General features: G+C 41.9%; 1 protein-coding gene across 3 annotated transcripts in view; it reads left to right on the plus strand.

Annotated features, from left to right (window-relative positions):
- The window catches only part of LOC143770095 (rap1 GTPase-GDP dissociation stimulator 1-A-like), a 405,235-nt gene that overhangs the window by 368,865 nt on the left and 23,431 nt on the right, over nucleotides 1-12,939 (plus strand). The gene's annotated exons all lie outside the window — the stretch shown is intronic.

A 12,939-nucleotide genomic window follows, 5' to 3' on the forward strand; every position in this document is an offset into this window, starting at 1 on the left:
AAATGTACCCCAAAAAAGAAATCTTTTGAACCCCAAAAACACACTTTGAACCCTTTACACACAAAGAACTAGTCCACAAAACCTGAAAAACCCTCCTGACCTGTTGAACATGAGACTCCCAGTCATCAGAAAAAATCAAAATATCGTCCAAATACACAATCATAAATTTATCCAAATATTCACGGAAAATATCATGCATAAAGGACTGAAAGACCGAAGGTGCATTTGAAAGGCCGAAAGGCATTACTAAATACTCAAAATGGCCCTCAGGCGTATTAAATGCGGTTTTCCACTCATCCCCCTGCTTAATTCGCACCAAATTATACGCCCCACGAAGATCAATCTTAGAGAACCACTTAGCCCCTCTTATGCGAGCAAACAAATCAGTCAACAAAGGCAACGGATACTGATATTTGACTGTAATTTTATTCAGGAGTCGATAATCAATACAAGGCCTCAGAGAGCCATCCTTCTTAGACACAAAGAAAAAAACAGCTCCTAAAGGAGATGAAGAAGGACGAATATGTCCCTTTTCCAGGGACTCCTTAATATACTCTCGCATAGCAGCATGTTCAGGCACAGATACATTAAACAAACGACCCTTTGGAAATTTACTGCCAGGAATCAGATCTATGGCGCAATCACAATCTCTGTGGGGAGGGAGAGAACCAATCTTAGGCTCTTCAAAAACATCACGATAATCAGACAAAAATGCTGGAATCTCAGAGGGAGTAGATGACGAAATGGAAACCAAAGGTACATCCCCATGAGCCCCCCGACAACCCCAGCTTATCACAGACATTGTTTTCCAGTCAAGGACTGGGTTATGAGATTGTAACCATGGTAAATCCAAGCACTAAAACATCATGTAAATTGTACAACACAAGGAAGCGAATCACCTCCTGATGGTCTGGAGTCATACGCATAGTCACTTGCGTCCAGAATTGTGGTTTATTACTAGCCAAAGGGGTAGAATCAATACCCTTCAGAGGTATAGGGACTTCCAGTGGCTCTAAATCAAACCCACAGCGCCTGGCAAAGGACCAATCCATAAGACTCAGGGCGGCGCCAGAGTCCACATAGGCATCCACAGTAATAACTGATAATGAACAAATCAAGGTTACAGACAAAATAAATTTAGACTGTAAAGTGCAAATAGACTTGTCAGCCTTCTTTGTGCGTTTAGAGCATGCTGATATAACATGAGCAGAATCACCACAATAGAAACATAACCCATTTTTACGCCTGTAATTCTGCCGCTCGCTTCTGGACAGAGTTCTATCTCATTGCATATTCTCTGGCGACTTTTCAGAAGATACCGCCAAATGGTGCACAGGCTTGCGCTCCCGCAAACGCCGATCAATCTGAATAGCCATTGTCATGGACTCATTCAGACCTGTAGGCGCAGGGAACCCGACCATAACATCCTTAACGGCATCAGAGAGGCCCTCTCTGAAATTTGCCGCTAGGGCGCACTCATTCCACTGAGTAAGCACAGACCATTTACGAAATTTTTGGCAGTATATCTCAGCTTCATCTTGCCCTTGAGATAGGGCTATCAAAGCTTTTTCAGCTTGAATCTCCAAATTAGGTTCCTCATAAAGCAAGCCTAAAGCCAGAAAAAAGGCATCCACATTGAGCAACGCAGGATCCCCTGGTGTCAATGAAAATGCCCAGTTTTGAGGGTCACCTCGCAGCAAAGAAATCACAATCTTAACCTGCTGGACAGGATCTCCAGAGGAGTGAGGTCTGAGAGAAAGGAATAATTTACAATTATATTTGAAATTCAGAAACCGAGATCTATCTCCGGAAAACACCTCTGGTGTAGGAATCTTAGGTTCAGACATCGGAGTATGTATAACAAATTCTTGTAAATTTTGAACCTTAGTAGCAAGATTATTTAAACCTGCAGCCAAGCTCTGAGGATCCATCTTTAAACAGGTGAGATCAGAGCCATTCAAGGATTAGAAGGAGAGAAAGGCAAAGGCTGTAATTAGAGCTGAAATACAACTGATCCAACTATGGAGCAAACATAGGAAAAAAAAAAAAAAAACTCTACAGACTTCTTTTTCTCTCCTTTCTTCTGCCAGTAACTTTAACACGGGCCGGTCATACTGTCATGATTCCCAATGGCAGGGAAACATCAAAACACAAAGATAACGGACGAGCTCTGGGTGATGGAATCTCAAGCTGACCGTGAGCTAAATCTACCACACAACTAATAGTAGCCAGGGAGCATACCTGATTAACCCTAGATGCCACGCGCCAGCCGGAGGACTAACTACGCCTGGTAGAGGAAGGAACAGACCTGGCTTACCTCTAGGGAAATACCCCAAAAGATGATAGCAGCCCCCCACATGTAATGACGGTGAGTTTAGAGGAAAAGACATACACAGTATGAAGGTAGATTTAGCAAAGAGAGGTCCACTTACTAGATAGCAGAAGGATACAAAAGAGGACTTAACGGTCAACTGAAAACCCTATCAAAAAACCATCCTGAAATTACTTTAAGACTCCTGTGTCAACTCATGACACAGGAGTGGCAATTTCAGCCCACAAGAGCTTCCAGCTACAGAGAATAACAAAACTGCAAACTGGACAAAAGATACAAAACAAAAGGACAAAGTCCACTTAGCTGATCAGCAGACTAGTAGCAGGAACATGCAACCGAAGGCTCTGGTTACAATGATGACCGGCAAGGAAATGACTGGAGAGCAAGGCTAAATAGGAAACTCCCAAACACTGATGGGAGCAGGTGAACTGAGACAGCAAAGACACACAAGTCACCAGTACCACCAGCAACCACCAGGGGAGCCCAAAGGCAGATTCACAACAGGTATGTGTGGAGAAAACCAGGCACTGCTCATCACCTGCCCAATACAATCCCAACAGTGAAACATGGTGGTGGCAGCATCTTGCTATGGGGGTGTTTTTAGCAGCAGGGACAGGACTACTGGTTGTCATTGAAGGAAATATGAATGCGGCCAAGTACAAAGATATCCTGGATGAAAACCTCTTCCAGAGTGCTCTGGACCTCAAACTTGGCCGAAGGTTCATCTTCCAACAAGACAATGACCCTAAGCACACAGCTAAAATAACATAGGAGTGGTTTCAGAACAACTCTGTGACCATTCTGGCCCAGCCAGAGCCCTGACCTAAACCAAATTGAGTATCTCTGGAGAGACCTGAAAATGGCTGTCCACTAACATTTAACATCCAACCTGACAGAACTGGAGAGGATCTGTAAGGAAGAATGGCAGAGAAACCCCAAATCGAGGTGTGAAAAACTTGTTGCATCATTCCCAAGACGACTCATGGCTGTTCTAGCTCAAAAGGGTGCTTCTACTCAATACTGAGCAAAGGGTCTGAATACTTAAGACCATGTGATATTTCTGTTTTCCTTTTTTAATAAATTTGCAAAAATTACTACATTTCTGTTTTTTCAGTCAAGATTGGGTGCAGAGTGTACATTAATGAGAAAAAATGATTTTTTTTTTAATTTACCAAATGGCTGCAATGAGACAGAGTGAAAAATTTGCACAAGGCAATCTAGCCTTACGCAGGCGTGTACTATGGAGGACAGAGAATGAACTTCAATCCAATATTGCAGCCAGCATGCAGCCAGCGGGTAAGGAAAGGGTGAATCAAACACCCGAAAACCCCGCCCATATGGCTGAAAATTGTTCCCTCCAAATTCAGGTGACAGAGTCCCTTTAAATGGTATATCTGGGACTTTACCAAAAATGTACCTAAGCACTAACAGGCAGGAGGTAATTGCAACTTACCTACCTACTGTGCACGGCGCCGTTCTTCCCCGGCACAGAGCACTCACAGACCGCTCCTGCCAGGGATTCAGCTGCCTCTGCTGACGCGATGGGGTGGGACTTCCAGCATCGTTCTGACTGACAGCCAGCTCCCCCAGCTAGGCAGCAGGGATCCGACTGTCAATCAGAATGACCTTAGAAGTCCCACCCAGTCTACAGAGCAGAGCGGAAAAGAAGCCTCCACTCTGTAGAGATAATGTCAACGGAAGCCTCTGAATCCCCAGCAGGAGTGGTGTTTGGTCATTCTGTGCTTGGGAACAACAGGCAGGTAAGTTGCAATTACCTACCTGTTAGTGCTTAGGTACATATTTTGTTTTTTTGTGAAGTGCCGGATATCCCTTTTAACATTGCAGTGGATAGGAGAAGCTTTGCAATTTATTTATTATTTTTAATACACGAGAATATCACTGATGGAAAACTGATGGTAAAAACTGGGACAATGGCCAGACATTGGGACTGTTTTTTATTGCTTACAAAAAAAAATCACATCTGAATGAGGCCTTATGTTGGGAAAATGCCACAACAGAAAAAAAGCTGCACCCTATGCACCTCTTATTCCATAGCGGCATTGGTTGCAAAGCAGACTCATCAGGGTCTTGGACTTCATTATTCACTTGCTAGATGAAGGAACAGAGCAAAATATTTTTTTATTCTCTACAATGTAGAAAAAGTAACTGATTCTAATCAATTAGGTCATTAGATGTAATTGAATTTCCTGTCCTGAAAAGTGCAGTCACTTCCTCAAGTGTGTGACATTTTGAAGTGTACAGCATACTAACTTCAAGAGGACGTCCATGTCACCGATTTATTTCTCAAATTCACATTTGTCTGATAAATTTGCTTCATGTAATAGAGTCTCCAACAAATCTAACCAGTATCTAACGGTATATTGAATTCAGCTGCTATCAGTGTCAGCTCATCTGGAATAACAGGGTTAAAAAATGTTCTAGTCTTCAAACATACATGCAGCGCTGTGACATATCTCCTCCATTTGTTACACTCAATTTAGGGATTTACATGTATGGATTCCAAAGCGGTTTTGATTGAATTATTGTCAGATTTTGAAGCGTTCCAAATCTGTTAGGACAATAGAAGACAGAGAGGGAGAAGAAATGCATTAGAAGAGATTTTTCTTCTTGTAATCGGAAAATGCTGTAAGCAGGAGCGGTAAGCGAGTCATCCATCATATCCGGCATAGCAGAAGGACACATACAATGTAATCCATCAATTACCTTATGAAGCGTGCAAGAAAAATAATTACCAAATCCAAGGCTTTTTTAAAAAAAATAATAGTTCATAGGCTAAGCTCGTAGCGCCAAGCCTGGGATTCATAGATAGCAGGATATTTGCAGCAGGGGTCACTGCAGTCAGAGATTGTCTATATCATTTCAATAGAAGGAGTACAAGTGACCCCCGCACGTGGGCCAGGGGGGGGACAGTGAAGCTCCATGTCTGCATAGCATAGCAGTGTCTAAGGGCTCGTTCAGACGACCAAATTAAATGTCCGTCTGCTGTGTTGTATGTAAAACGGATAGCATATGGACACTGACCAATATAGTAGTGCACATGAACATTTTTATACAGAGAATGGTCAGTGTGTCCATGTATTAACAAAATAATCACACTATTCACTTCTTTGATCCATGTTTCAGATCAGACTTGCCAATTATAAGTTAATGGGTGAACAGAAAACATATCACATAAGGATTACCATCAGTTTTGATACATATTCCTTGCAGTAATCAATAAAGAAAGCTGTATTTCACATTTTAACATTTCATAAATTGTTGATTTAAAAAATGAATTGATGGCAGGCACCATGTCTCATTTGGAGACCCCCTAAATAGTGGAAACCCCCCAATTCTAACTCCAACCCTAACACAGCCCTAAACCCAACCCCAACACACCCCTAATCCCAACCCTAACCCCAACACAACCCCACCCCTAAGCACAACCCAAACCCTAACACAACCCTAATTCCAACACACCCCTAATCCTAATCCCAACCCAAACCCTAACACAACCCTAACCCCAGCTCTAATCCTAACAAAACCCTAACCCTAGTTCTAATCCTACCTGCAAAGAATGGAAAAAATATTTAATTTTTTTATGTAACTAAGTGGGTAACAAAGGGGGGTTTGATTTACCTTTTTTTATTTTGAACATCACTGTGATAGGGTCTATCACAGTGATCAAAATGAACCAATAGGAAAAATTTCCTATTGCTGCCAAGTATTAGCCGCCAGATCTTGGAGGGCGCACTGCGCATGCAACTGCCATTTTCGTCCACGAAGATGACGTAGAAGGTCGGGGGGATGGAACAGGAAGATCCAGGGGTGGTTGAGGTACCGGGGGGGGCTCGGGGGATCCCTTTTCTCTCTCCTCTGGTATGCTAGATCATGTCAGAGGAGAGATAAATGAATGGAAAGTCAAACTTTTTTTTGTGATCGCGGGTATTCAGTGAACAACTGCGATAACGTGACAGGGTACGGTAAAAATCTACCTGAATCATGTTCTCCAGAGTCTCAGCTACCCAGAGTAGTCAAGACCCCAGAGATTTTCCGACGCTGGGAGGGCGCTATACACATATTTCTCAGCGCCATTAAAAGGGACCCTTAACTGCTGCCATTAAAAGGCGTATCGATGGTGGTTAAGGGGTTAAAAAAGCAAGAGTATTGCACTAAGCTTTGCAGTACACCTTTTTGGCCAACTGTCGGGTGTTATAGATCTGAATACTTTTTACTGCTGTATGAAACTGTGCAGTTTTCTAGATAACCAGTAGACATGATCAAATAAATTGAATTGAAATTCCACTTGAATATTACTTAAATCCCCATTTGTTTTTTGAAATACACTTCCACGCATACTTAACACAAAATGTCAGTCACAAAAGGACATTAAAAGATTAACAAATTTAAAAAATGCTTACCTTGAAGTTTACCACTCCGGCACTTGCTGTATATTTCGATCACCGCCATAGCACTGAAATCAGCAGGCCTTTCATGCTAGGTTAAGCTTCCAAGCTCTGATGAGACCAGGGACTGTTTTGCACATGAGTACTCAAGGTAATGGCATATGTTGTGACATCATAACCATTCGCTCACTGGAGCAGAGCTGTCCTAGGCCTCATCAGAGCTAGTGTGAGTGCCCCAAGAATTTCAATGCTCACAGTGTTGGTCAAAAGATGCGATGAAGACTGGATGACTGGCAGTGAGGAGCTAAGGGCCAGAGAAGCAAGCGGTAAGGTGGATATAAGTTGGTTTTTTCTACAGCTTACATTTATTATGGTCTCGGGTCTGCATAGGCCCCCGAGAATAACAAGGGACATTAAATTTGCATAAAATAACTCAACTGCTTATCGAGTTTCCCAACAAAATTCACGCAAACAGAATTTTATCTGATCTGTTCACCTCAGAGTATTTTTGAGTGAAAGATGGTAGTTGACAATGCATTTCACCTGGTCAATGATCAAAGCACCTGGTTGGGAGACACTTCACCTTAACCAGAGTTGCTGTGATCATAAAGTCTGATGCCTGTGAACAGGTACAAATACACTGAGATTTTACAGGGTGCTAACTCAAAGGACCAGTCAAAGTGGCCATTTCCATTTTTGCTGTAATTCTATACTTTTAGACTAACATCTCTGAATTAGTGGTCAAGTAGTCTTTCATATCTAGAGTTGAATTTTAGGTTGTGGAGTCAAACAAAGTAGAATAAAAAAAAAAGAAAGTGATCGCTAGGGTCTTACCGCTTCCTGACAGTCAGATATGGCATTTCAGCTGAACATTTTTTTTATTTTGACTTTGTTATTGTTGCGTTCTAGGAACAATTACTTTTTTTTATTTTTTTAAGTAACAAAATTGAACGAGGGCTTGTTTTTTATCTTGATAAATTGTATTTCTCAATACATTACTTTGGGGTACATACAGTATAACTTGTTAACATACATTTATTAATTCCTTATGTGAGAGAAATACACAACCCCAATTCCCAAAAAGTTGTAAATCTTTTATACCCATCTTTTAATTTACAGCAAAGCATAGAACACAGATCACAAGTTCAACATTGGATATTTTTCTATTTAATTAGAAAAAATGTTTTAAAAAATTAATTCATTTAGAAACTGATAGCAGCAAGACATCTCAAAAATGTTGGGTCCCGGCTATGTCTACCAATGTGCAGCATTGTCCCTTCTTTTTTATAACAGTCTCTAAATCTCTGGCAAGTGAGGATACAGTTTCCATAGTTTTGGGAAAGGAATGTTCTCCTATTCTTGTCTGATGTAGGATTGTTGCAGCTCCACACTCCAAAGTCTTTGCTGGATTATTTCTTGGATAATGCACCAAATGTTTTGGCGACTGCAGAGGCGGACGGTTCATCACTGTACTCTTCTTCTTCTGCGGAGCCCTGCTGTTGTAATGGATGCAGTATGTGATTTACATTATCTGGCTGAAATAAGCAAGGTTTGCCCTGATAGACGTCTGGATGGAGCATATGTTATTGTATAACCCCTATATAATGCTCAGCAAAGATAGTGCCTTCAGGGATGTGTAAGATGCCCATGCCATAGGCACTAATGCCCCCATACATCAGAAATGCAGTACTCTGAATTGTGCCGAATCAGAAGCTGGATGGTCCTGCTCTTGATTCCACAGGACACAGCAGCGTTTATGGCTTGCATAAAAAATGTCACATTTTGACTCCTCTTCCCACAGAACAGTTTATCATTTTTCTTAAGTCTAGTATAAATGAGCGCTGGCCAATAGAGGACGGCAGCGTTTCTGGATTCTGTTAATATAAGGCTTCTTCTATGCATTATGGAGTTTTAGCCACAAAGAGAAAAAAAGGAGTATTTTAGGTATCAAAATTTATTATATATATACTGTGGAAGTACAAACATTAATCACATAGATACAATGCCTTAATTAGAAACGACGTATAAAGTGCATGCAGGATGTGGACAGAAAGTCCCACTGGTGAATGGGGCCCAAATAATCCGGTACGCTGCACAGAGGTGCAGCGAAAGAGTAATTGCGGACACAGCTAAGCCGATCAGCTACATAAGTACAATACGGTGACCAAAGTCACCAACCATAAGTACCGCAGGCATGCTTACCGCTGGGTAGTATGGGCACAAGACACCAGAGTGGGACCTGGAAGGAGAGACGACCCCCGGGGGTGCAATTACTCTTTCGCTGCACCTCTGTGCAGCGTACCGGATTATTTGGGCCCCATTCACCAGTGGGACTTTCTGTCCACATCCTGCATGCACTTTATACGTCGTTTCTAATTAAGGCATTGTATCTATGTGATTAATGTTTGTACTTCCACAGTATATATATAATAAATTTTGATACCTAAAATACTCCTTTTTTTCTCTTTGTGGCTATATTTATATGGAGTGGGTGGCCTTTTTTGTAGGCCTGGGGTTACTTGACACTATTATGTGTTAATTTGCCCCTCTTTTGCCGTTTCTGCTGGCAACATGTTTTCTGGTTATATTTTAATTATGGAGTTTTACTAGCATTTGAGGATTTCAGGGTGGACAAGAACTGTGTTCTTAGATTTTATTTCTGGAAGTATTCCGGAGGCGATGCAGTGATTTGCACAATGGATACATTCCTGTTTTTAATGCAGTGCTGCCTGAGACCTCATAGATCACGAGCATCCAGTATCGTTGGCCTTTTCCCATTGTGCACATAGATTTCTCCAGAAATGTTGAATCCACTGCATCTTTCAAGAACTTTCAAGCGATTGGTGGAGGCTCAATCTGCTCATAATTAAAAAGCCTAAAACATAAAATAAAACTAGTTACTCTTTATCAGACTATCTAATCAGTTTGCCAATCACCCAAAGCACAAACAATATTTGTATGGACTGGCCTGAGTTGAAGCAGTGGTACTGCAACCACTTAGGGCAGCACCTGCAGGTAGCATAGCCCTATTAGCCAGGGGTTGGCACAAGGAGCAGCAATATAGCTAAAGGATCAGCAGGTTGCGTAGTCAGGAATAGCGAGGGTTTGGAACATGGTAGCAGCAGTATAATCTAGGAATGAAGCAGCAGGTGAAAGGAAAGCTTGACTAAAGGCTGGGAGCTCAATAATCTCACAAGGAAGGAAGTGCAATGCCAGGCTTAAGTAGAGTGTTTAATCACGGTGGAGCCAAAACTCAAGGTGAAGACAATCAGGAACAAAACAGGTGCTGGGTTAGTAATAAACAGTCCAGCGTGCTGAATAGCTCAGTGGGAAGAGCTGCCACCCTGTGCACAAAAGCTGCTGGGTTTGAGTCCTGACACTATTATTTATAATTAATATTTTTTTTTTTTATAAAGATCTAAATTTCTGATGCTAGATTAACCAGTCATTGCTATGATGTTTCACTTACAATAGAATGAAACAAGGTAAATGTCTACTGTTTACCTGTGATGCCATTATTATGTTTAAGAGCACTAGTCCTTTTTCTTAGAAGCATATTTTTGTAATTTTAATTGTTTTCTAAGATCATTTTTCCAAATAAAAATGTATGCTTTTATGATTAATCATGTGTCATGTTGTTGCTAAGGTGACACCAAACAAAGGTGATTCCATGTGTTGATGTAAGGGCCATTATGTAAAAAGGACAATTGTTATAAATATTCAAAAAACTCTCCTGTAACTATTTTTTTTACAATTAGGACTTTTTAAAATGCAGGGTTTCAAATCCATACCTAGAAATAAAGTTAAAGAAGTATTCCCGTCTTCTAAAGTAATTGCATATCTCTAAACTTAGTGGTGTCCGACCTCTGAGACTTCCCAACGATCCATTAGCATATTTGTGCGCAGTGTATCATCTGCATGCACAAACGCATGCCAAAACACATTGACATGCATGCTTACGCTGCGTTTGTTATCCACATCAGCATACGCATGTCACCAAAAATAAGCTGCGTGTGCATGCGTTTGTATGCATTTTTGCCTGCATTTGTGTTGTTTATGCGCAATGGGTGTGTCTCAATCGATTCCTGGACATGCGCAGTCCGAAGTGCGCAAGCGCATCGAACGCATGCATATGCATGCCCTTGCGTACCAATGCATTCCCTTAGACACTAATCTGTTGTTTATACGCACTCATCCGTATGCACATGCCTGCACATATTTGATTCTTCAAAAAATGCAACATGTTGCATTTGCTGGACACCGCGAAACGACACATGCGGACGCATCTGCATTCAAACTGATGCCAACGCATGTCCCTGCGTATACAATGTTATATATACAGTGCCTACAAGTAGTATTCAACCCCCTGCAGATTTAGCAGGTTTAATAAGATGCAAATAAGTTAGTGCCTTCAAACTTCAAACAAGAGCAGGATTTATTAACAGATGCATAAATCTTACAAACCAAAAACTTTTGTTGCTCAGTTAAATTTTTATAAATTTTAAACATAAAAGTGTGGGTCAATTATTATTCAACCCCTAGGTTTAATATTTTGTGGAATAACCTTTGTTTGCAATTACAGCTAATAATCGTCTTTTATAAGACCTGATCAGGCCGGCACAGGTCTCTGGAGTTATCTTGGCCCACTCCTCCATGCAGATCTTCTCCAAGTTATCTAGGTTCTTTGGGTGTCTCATGTGGACTTTAATCTTGAGCTCCTTCCACAAGTTTTCAATTGGGTTAAGGTCAGGAGACTGACTAGGCCACTGCAACACCTTGATTTTTTGCCTCTTGAACCAGGCCTTGGTTTTCTTGGCTGTGTGCTTTGGGTCGTTGTCTTGTTGGAAGATGAAATGACGACCCATCTTAAGATCCTTGATGGAGGAGCGGAGGTTCTTGGCCAAAATCTCCAGGTAGGCCGTGCTATCCATCTTCCCATGGATGCGGACCAGATGGCCAGGCCCCTTGGCTGAGAAACAGCCCCACAGCATGATGCTGCCACCACCATGCTTGACTGTAGGGATGGTATTCTTGGGGTCGTATGCAGTGCCATCCAGTCTCCAAACGTCACGTGTGTGGTTGGCACCAAAGATCTCGATCTTGGTCTCATCAGACCAGAGAACCTTGAACCAGTCAGTCTCAGAGTCCTCCAAGTGATCATGAGCAAACTGTAGACGAGCCTTGACATGACGCTTTGAAAGTAAAGGTACCTTACGGGCTCGTCTGGAACGGAGACCATTGCGGTGGAGTACGTTACTTATGGTATTGACTGAAACCAATGTCCCCACTGCCATGAGATCTTCACGGAGCTCCTTCCTTGTTGTCCTTGGGTTAGCCTTGACTCTTCGGACAAGCCTGGCCTCAGCACGGGAGGAAACTTTCAAAGGCTTTCCAGGCCGTGGAAGGCTAACAGTAGTTCCATAAGCCTTCCACTTCCGGATGATGCTCCCAACAGTGGAGACAGGTAGGCCCAACTCCTTGGAAAGGGTTTTGTACCCCTTGCCAGCCTTGTGACCCTCCACGATCTTGTCTCTGATGGCCTTGGAATGCTCCTTTGTCTTCCCCATGTTGACCATGTATGAGTGCTGTTCACAAGTTGGGGAGGGTCTTAAATAGTCAGAAAAGGCTGGAAAAAGAGATAATTAATCCAAACATGTGAAGCTCATTGTTCTTTGTGCCTGAACTACTTCTTAATACTTTAGGGGAACCAAACAGAATTCTGGTGGGTTGAGGGGTTGAATAATAAATGACCCTCTGAAAAAACTTTTCCCAATTTAAAAAAAAAAATAAACAAAGAAATAACATTCTTTTTTGCTGCAGTGCATTTCACACTTCCAGGCTGATCTACAGTCCAAATGTCACAATGCCAAGTTAATTCCAAATGTGTAAACCTGCTAAATCTGCAGGGGGTTGAATACTACTTGTAGGCACTGTAGGTACGCATGTGGATCTATACGCAGGCATACGCTGCATAGATACACTAATGTGAACCTGGCCTTAGGGCTTACTACCATCAGTATATTATACTACAGGGGTGTCAAACTGCATTCCTCGAATGCCTCAAACCATGCGTGTTTTCAAGATTTCCTTCTCATTGCACAAGGTGCTGGAATCATTCTGTGCAGGTGATTAAATTATCACCTGTGCAATACAAAGAAATCCTGAAAACATGACCTGTTTGCGGCCCTTGAGGAATGCAGT

The sequence above is a fragment of the Ranitomeya variabilis genome, chromosome 4 (genome assembly GCF_051348905.1).
Source record: "Ranitomeya variabilis isolate aRanVar5 chromosome 4, aRanVar5.hap1, whole genome shotgun sequence".
NCBI lineage: Eukaryota > Metazoa > Chordata > Amphibia > Anura > Dendrobatidae > Ranitomeya > Ranitomeya variabilis.